At 35.0% G+C, this 6,000-nt stretch overlaps 1 protein-coding gene across 1 annotated transcript in view; it reads right to left on the reverse strand.

Moving 5' to 3' along the window:
- Positions 1-5,569, reverse strand: part of Chas (chascon) — a 50,236-nt gene extending 44,667 nt beyond the window's left edge. The window contains exon 1 of the mRNA XM_064059800.1: positions 5,403-5,569. The gene's annotated coding sequence lies outside the window, so the exon portion shown is untranslated. The remainder of the gene's footprint in view (positions 1-5,402) is intronic.
- Positions 5,570-6,000: the final 431 nt, after the last annotated feature.

Consider the following 6,000-nt stretch of genomic DNA (forward strand, 5'->3'; position numbering starts at 1 on the left):
GATCGAAAACTTCTAATGCTTGCGGGCGTTATGTTGCCAATCTACTGGTAGGTTATTTATGTGATAAATAGTCTAGTAAATCTTATTTAATTGCATGCAAACTATTAGAAAAAACCAACCATCTGACTGTATTGAGATTTATTAATGAATTTTTCATGAATTTCTTTATTCCTGATGTTGTGCCGACAGAGAAGATTTTAGTTAAGTTGTCCGATGCAGCGGCATATATGGTTAAGGCCGGTCAACAACTTAAACTTTTATAACCTAATTTGATTCACGTTACATGTTTGACGCACGAATTAAATAGAGTTGTTGAGGAAATTAGGCAACAATTTCCAACTGTAAATTCCTTAATGAGAAATGTTAAAAGCATTTTTGACTGAGAATTGCAGTGCCATCGCAACATGTCAACAAATTTTCAAAAAACATTCTTTGCTGAACGAATTAGCATTTATTAAAGCGAATTATCAATTTGTTTCGCCGACTATTACAAAACTAGGAACTCAGTGCATGGTCTTAATTGAATCTGTGCAGGTAATTAAAAATTTTCAAGCCAATATTTTGAATAATTCAGGAAAAACATAGAATTCTGTAAATAAAAAAGTAAAAGAGGTAACTAATAAAAATAATGGTTAGGTACAAGCTCCGAGAAAACATGAGTTTAATTTTAAGTGGGGAATCACTAGATATTAATGTAGAATTACGTCCGGACATTATTAGTGTGTTAAAGTACACACAATTACAACCGTTGATGTAGAAAGAAATTTTTCTTTATACAAAATGTTTTTGACAGATAGAAGACAGAATTTTACAATGGAAAATTTAAAATATCAGACTGTTAATTGTACCAACAAAAAAATGTAGTTTACAGCATATTTATGCTTTATGTAAAAATACCCTTTAGTCATTATAATGCATTCACGACCTTTTTAGACCGCAGCAAGCCATGGGTGGTAGTCAACATTAGTAAGCAAAAGTTTCATGAGGTACAGTTTTTAATTCTCTACAATTTTTTTACAATTAGGGGAGCCAATATCTCCAAATTCCTGTTGTTACATGTAAAATCCCTAGGTTTAAAAAACGATTGTACCCCCAGTATACTTCATCTTAGTATCAATTAACTTGAGTCTCAACATACAAGCAAACCTTTCTTTGCGTTGTTAAAAAAATTTAAAAAAATTGCATTGGAATTTTAAAAAAGAAATATAATCGTATAGCTTAAGAAGAGTATATACAGTGTTACTTTACAAAAACAAAACGCTCTGTAGATTTGAAAATAGAAATCTAAATAAGGCAGTTTCTTTATTACAAAAAAACGGTTTTTGTTAATTTTTCATTGTGCTGTGCAAGGTACAACTATATTATAATTCCTTTTAATAGTGATCAGCACGAAATAATGCCTTTTTCTATTTTTAACGTACCTCACATCTTTCTAGGTTTCCAGTATCACAAAATTCAGAAGGAATGACAGCATCACCTGTCTAAGATAATTTGACGACATTTTTATAGGTTTAAAATTGCCACATATCTTAACGCAGTTTGCCATCTATACTGGCAGCTTCTCAAACAAAAAACGACTAAAACCGAAAATTGGCTACCTTTTATTTATAGTCCAACTACTGCTTGTATCCCTCTTCCGGCCCCTCTCCTTCTCCTCCTCTTGGAAAGCAAAGGAGGGAAATAAGACCAGCACCCGCTTTGAACACTCTATTCCTTTTATTAGTTTTTTAGACTCTCAAATATATCCATCAACTTAATAAGAATCTTAACCATACATCTAATTTTAAACACTTTTTAAAGTTTCAGTCAATGTCTGACATAGACAAGGTGGTGTCGCTGACATTAAATGACACGACGTTGGTCTGGGAAATGTCTACTTGTTAAACGGATAATTAGTAGAACCACAATAGGACGGAAACAATTATCAACAACAGTTTATTTAAACACGTATCCAAAATGCCAATATTTTAGTTTTTCAGTGCAACCTTGAAATTTCTTTTCCTTATCTTTAAAAGCACTCTGCTTTACAGCGTTCTTAAAGAATGTGGAGTAATTTCACAAATAACTATAATGAAAAATAAAACGTTGGAAGACTCGTTTAACGTTAAAATGGTCAGTAACAAATCAAATGTATATGCAAGCACTGAAGGCCATTATGACATTGCATTACTGGTATTTTGCTAAAAATGTTTTGAAACTTTACATGGTGCAAATTACTCTCACTCTCCCGACATAATAACATACTGTAAGTAAAAGAACACATATTTTACCTCCTATTATAAAAGCGTGTTGTCGAAATAAAATTGTTTGTAATGTGTTTGCGAAATCGTTCTTTATTCCCGATCTTCCATTAAGCGTTAAGTTTATACTTGACAGCTTGACTAGCAAATTAAGAAATAATACTAATATAACTTGAATATGTTGAAGATATACTCTATATTTTTACATCTTTATTGTAAGTGTAGTTAGTTGTAGTTTTGGATCCACTTAGTCTATTGTAGCGGAATTTATATAAAACACAATCAATAAATGTTAAAGCTTTTCGTTGTTCGATTTTTTTAAGTTACAAATAAGAAATAAAACATTAATAAAATGTTGAAAGAAGATATAATGAAACGACTGCGGATAAAGCTTAAATGGGACGTGAAAAAGATTGCGATACGCTTAACTTACTTCGATTAATTTATATAACGTAACAAATTTTATTGGTATTTCAACATTTCACGTACCTATATTTCGTTTTAATTGTCATAAGCCGGCGTCTTAAAACATATTAAAGTCAACTTACTTAAATAAGTAAGCACGTGTTTCTTTTGCTAAGATTAATTACCGCTCATAAATTGAATTTGTAGACTAAATAATAGTATACATATATCGTATTCCTATATGTGTTATTTTCTGAAAAACTAAATTAATCACAGACACAGAGTAATGTTTTCATGTCCAGAAAAAATTGAATAGATCTTCTGAAATATTTCCATCGGAGTAGTTTTATTGTGCCTTCATATTTTAAGCCATTATGAGAATGGGTAATAATAATAACATCATAAAGCACCTGATCAGCATCGTTGAAGTTTAATTACAAATTACAATGAAATGTAAAAATTTATACGTTCACGGTTAACAATGTAATAAATGTGCAATCATTAAATAACGAGCGAATTAATGTTACGTGGTGATTATTAGTTTCATTCCAAGAGAAACATTATTACATACATTCATAATTGATACCTGTAGTTTTACCTAGAGACTGATGTGCGATTTAAAGTTCTGCGATTAATTTTCACAGAATATTAACAATTAATATGTTAATAAAAACATTTGTCACGGAGTTTCAAGTTGTTAATTTTTTATTCTATTCGGAGAGGTTTGCAAATGTTTCCTGTACTGTTTTGTACTATTATTTTGTAAACGCCACTGCTTTTAGCTTCAAGGAGGAACTTTAATTTAATACAAATTTGTTTTAAATTATTTTTGTAGCAAGACAATTGATACACAAAAACGATAAAAAAATTATCTAATTTCCAAGCATAATAATAAAAATAATACGTCTTGAGTTCGATTACTATTCATTTGTTAGCGTCTTACGTGGTTTCAATTCCGATTAATGCATATGATAATGTGCAAACAAAAAACGATAATGATCGACTCAGACATTCTTCAACTGAAACAGACTTGTGACGCTTGTAGACTTCCAAGTTTGGGTTCTACGTCACTTGCCAAATTTCGAGAGACGAGTTACTGGTGAAGAGAGTCATTAATTTCAACCTTCTTTTTAGTTTTTAAAAAACGACATAAAAATCTGACTTGTTGTTCTTACTATTATTTAAGCACATCTCAAGCGTTACAAATTTCAGCTGTCAGTCAGCGGCTGCCTATATCACTTTTATTTTTGTTTATCTATATTGTAATTAAATTAAATTAAACAAAAATGTACAAAGTGATTAAACCTGTTCCGCTCTATTTCTTCTTAGGGTGCTATTGTTTTTTGTGTGTCTAGACGAAGCCCATAGCTTGAGTTATGCAATTCACTATTGGCAGCAAAAACCGTAATAGTTCCCAGAGGCCTTAATTGTATGTTTAAGTATGATAAGTGTCCGATATTAAATCGCAGACAAACTAGGCATACTCGTTTCTCTCTCAGTATCCTTTTATAGACAACCAAGGAGTCGAGCGAGGACCCTAGCAGATCAACCTCTCGTATATTATTGCACTGCCGTGACTGCATGACTCATCGACAACCGTCATTTTTATCCACAACGTCTAATACGGCAAGACATTTTTGCACCCCGATTTATTGTCATAACTGGACTCCCGGTTATGTAAATTGGTCAACGAACTGTTAATTAGATTCATTAACAACCTTGCCCATGTGATTCACTTTTGGGCAACGAACTAACCTTCGAGCGATGGAAAAAATGCAAGAACCTTGCGGACGGCATTGTTTACCCAAAAGGGACGTCTCCAAGGAGACCGTCGACCAAATCGCACAACTTTGCTCACAATGTCGCATTGTGCTCCGAACAATGTATACGTGTACAGAAAAATTATGCGATCCGATGAGAAATCTAGTTACCTTAGAGATACCAAGGTCACGCGACATGTGCGTCATCCGGCCATGTTCAGACATACGTGATATCGATAAAAGCCCAGATTTCGGCCTGCGTAACTCCAGCTTTGCGGGCATTTCCGGAAAAACGACGCGGAATGCTACCCAGATCCGCGGCCAATTAAAATAATCGACGGAAAACAGCGTTTAGCGATTATTTATGGTGGCGTTATCGATTATTGTTCGACTACACAAACGGTCCGGACGTGGGCAACATAACGACTTTCTACGCGAGCAGAACATTCCGGAGATTTCAACGCTGGAGCAGAAAGGAAGCCGAGTTTTTTCCTGCTCCGGCGCTTAATTCACTGGAAAACGCGCCTTGTCACGCTCTTGGTGGTATTCCCGGTATCCAAACAATGCTGCCCTTGACCGATATCGGACACACATTACTCCTATTATTTTTACTATTATTATTTTTTTATCATTATTGTTGTCGTTGTTTTCATCATTTCTTATTACCATTAATATTATCGTCGTTATTACTAATCTTATTATTATTATTGTTGTATTTTAAGGGGGGTGATTGTCACTTCAGCGCCTGGTGACCGGTCCGCCCTCGGTTAATTAGCCTGCTCGGCTTCCAGCAAAACTCGACTCCATCGCTCAACATCGCCAAAGTGCCGAGACCTGAACCTTGTATTTTCGCCAGGTCAAGTGGACCCTCCACATTGGCGTGTTTGCGGACACTAACTGTTTGTTCAAATATAGGTATGACTTCAGTGTCGGCCGATGTTGACATTGTCCATTTCGAGTCCGAAACTAATAAAATCCCTGTCGGCTTGCTACTTACCGCTTGGATAAATCCCTGTTACTGAAGGTTCACCATGTTTATCACTGCACTTGATGAACTGTTCGGTACACTGAAAGAAGAGCGCGTGCTGTGCGTTCCTGCGGCTTTAGCAGCAGAGATACGTTTCCTGCGAGTGTCGCAGCGTGTTTGAGAAACACGCCGTGCCTCGCCTTGGTGCCCACAGATCACCTTGCAAGTCGTACTCGTAGTCGCGTGTAGGTGTTAGCTAGCACCGATTGCGCCTATCTGTCAATGGTATAAAACACGAATTACTGGCTCGGGTGTTTACCAGGAACTAATTTTGCTTCATGTCTTTTTCAACGGAGCGAGATTCATCTCGCCGAGATGCTATTACGGAGGAGCTGCGTATCTCTTGTTGTAAACTATCTAAGTGATGTATCTGCGAATTTGTTTTTTTGGTTTTAATAATATACGGCAAGAGGAAGCTGTTACAGTTGAATCTTGTGTGAAATTAGAAAATGCTGAAAAATGTGGGGCATGGTCTTAAGTTTAACACGCGAAAATGCCTTTTGTACGTTTTTACAACAAGTCGTTTATATCAAAGTGGGAAAGTGTTAACAACAACATAATAAAAGCA

Source organism: Zophobas morio, unplaced genomic scaffold, assembly GCF_036711695.1.
Source record: "Zophobas morio isolate AGI-343-1 ecotype UQ-CSIRO unplaced genomic scaffold, CSIRO_AGI_Zmor_V1 ptg000021l, whole genome shotgun sequence".
NCBI classification, from domain to species: Eukaryota; Metazoa; Arthropoda; class Insecta; order Coleoptera; family Tenebrionidae; genus Zophobas; species Zophobas morio.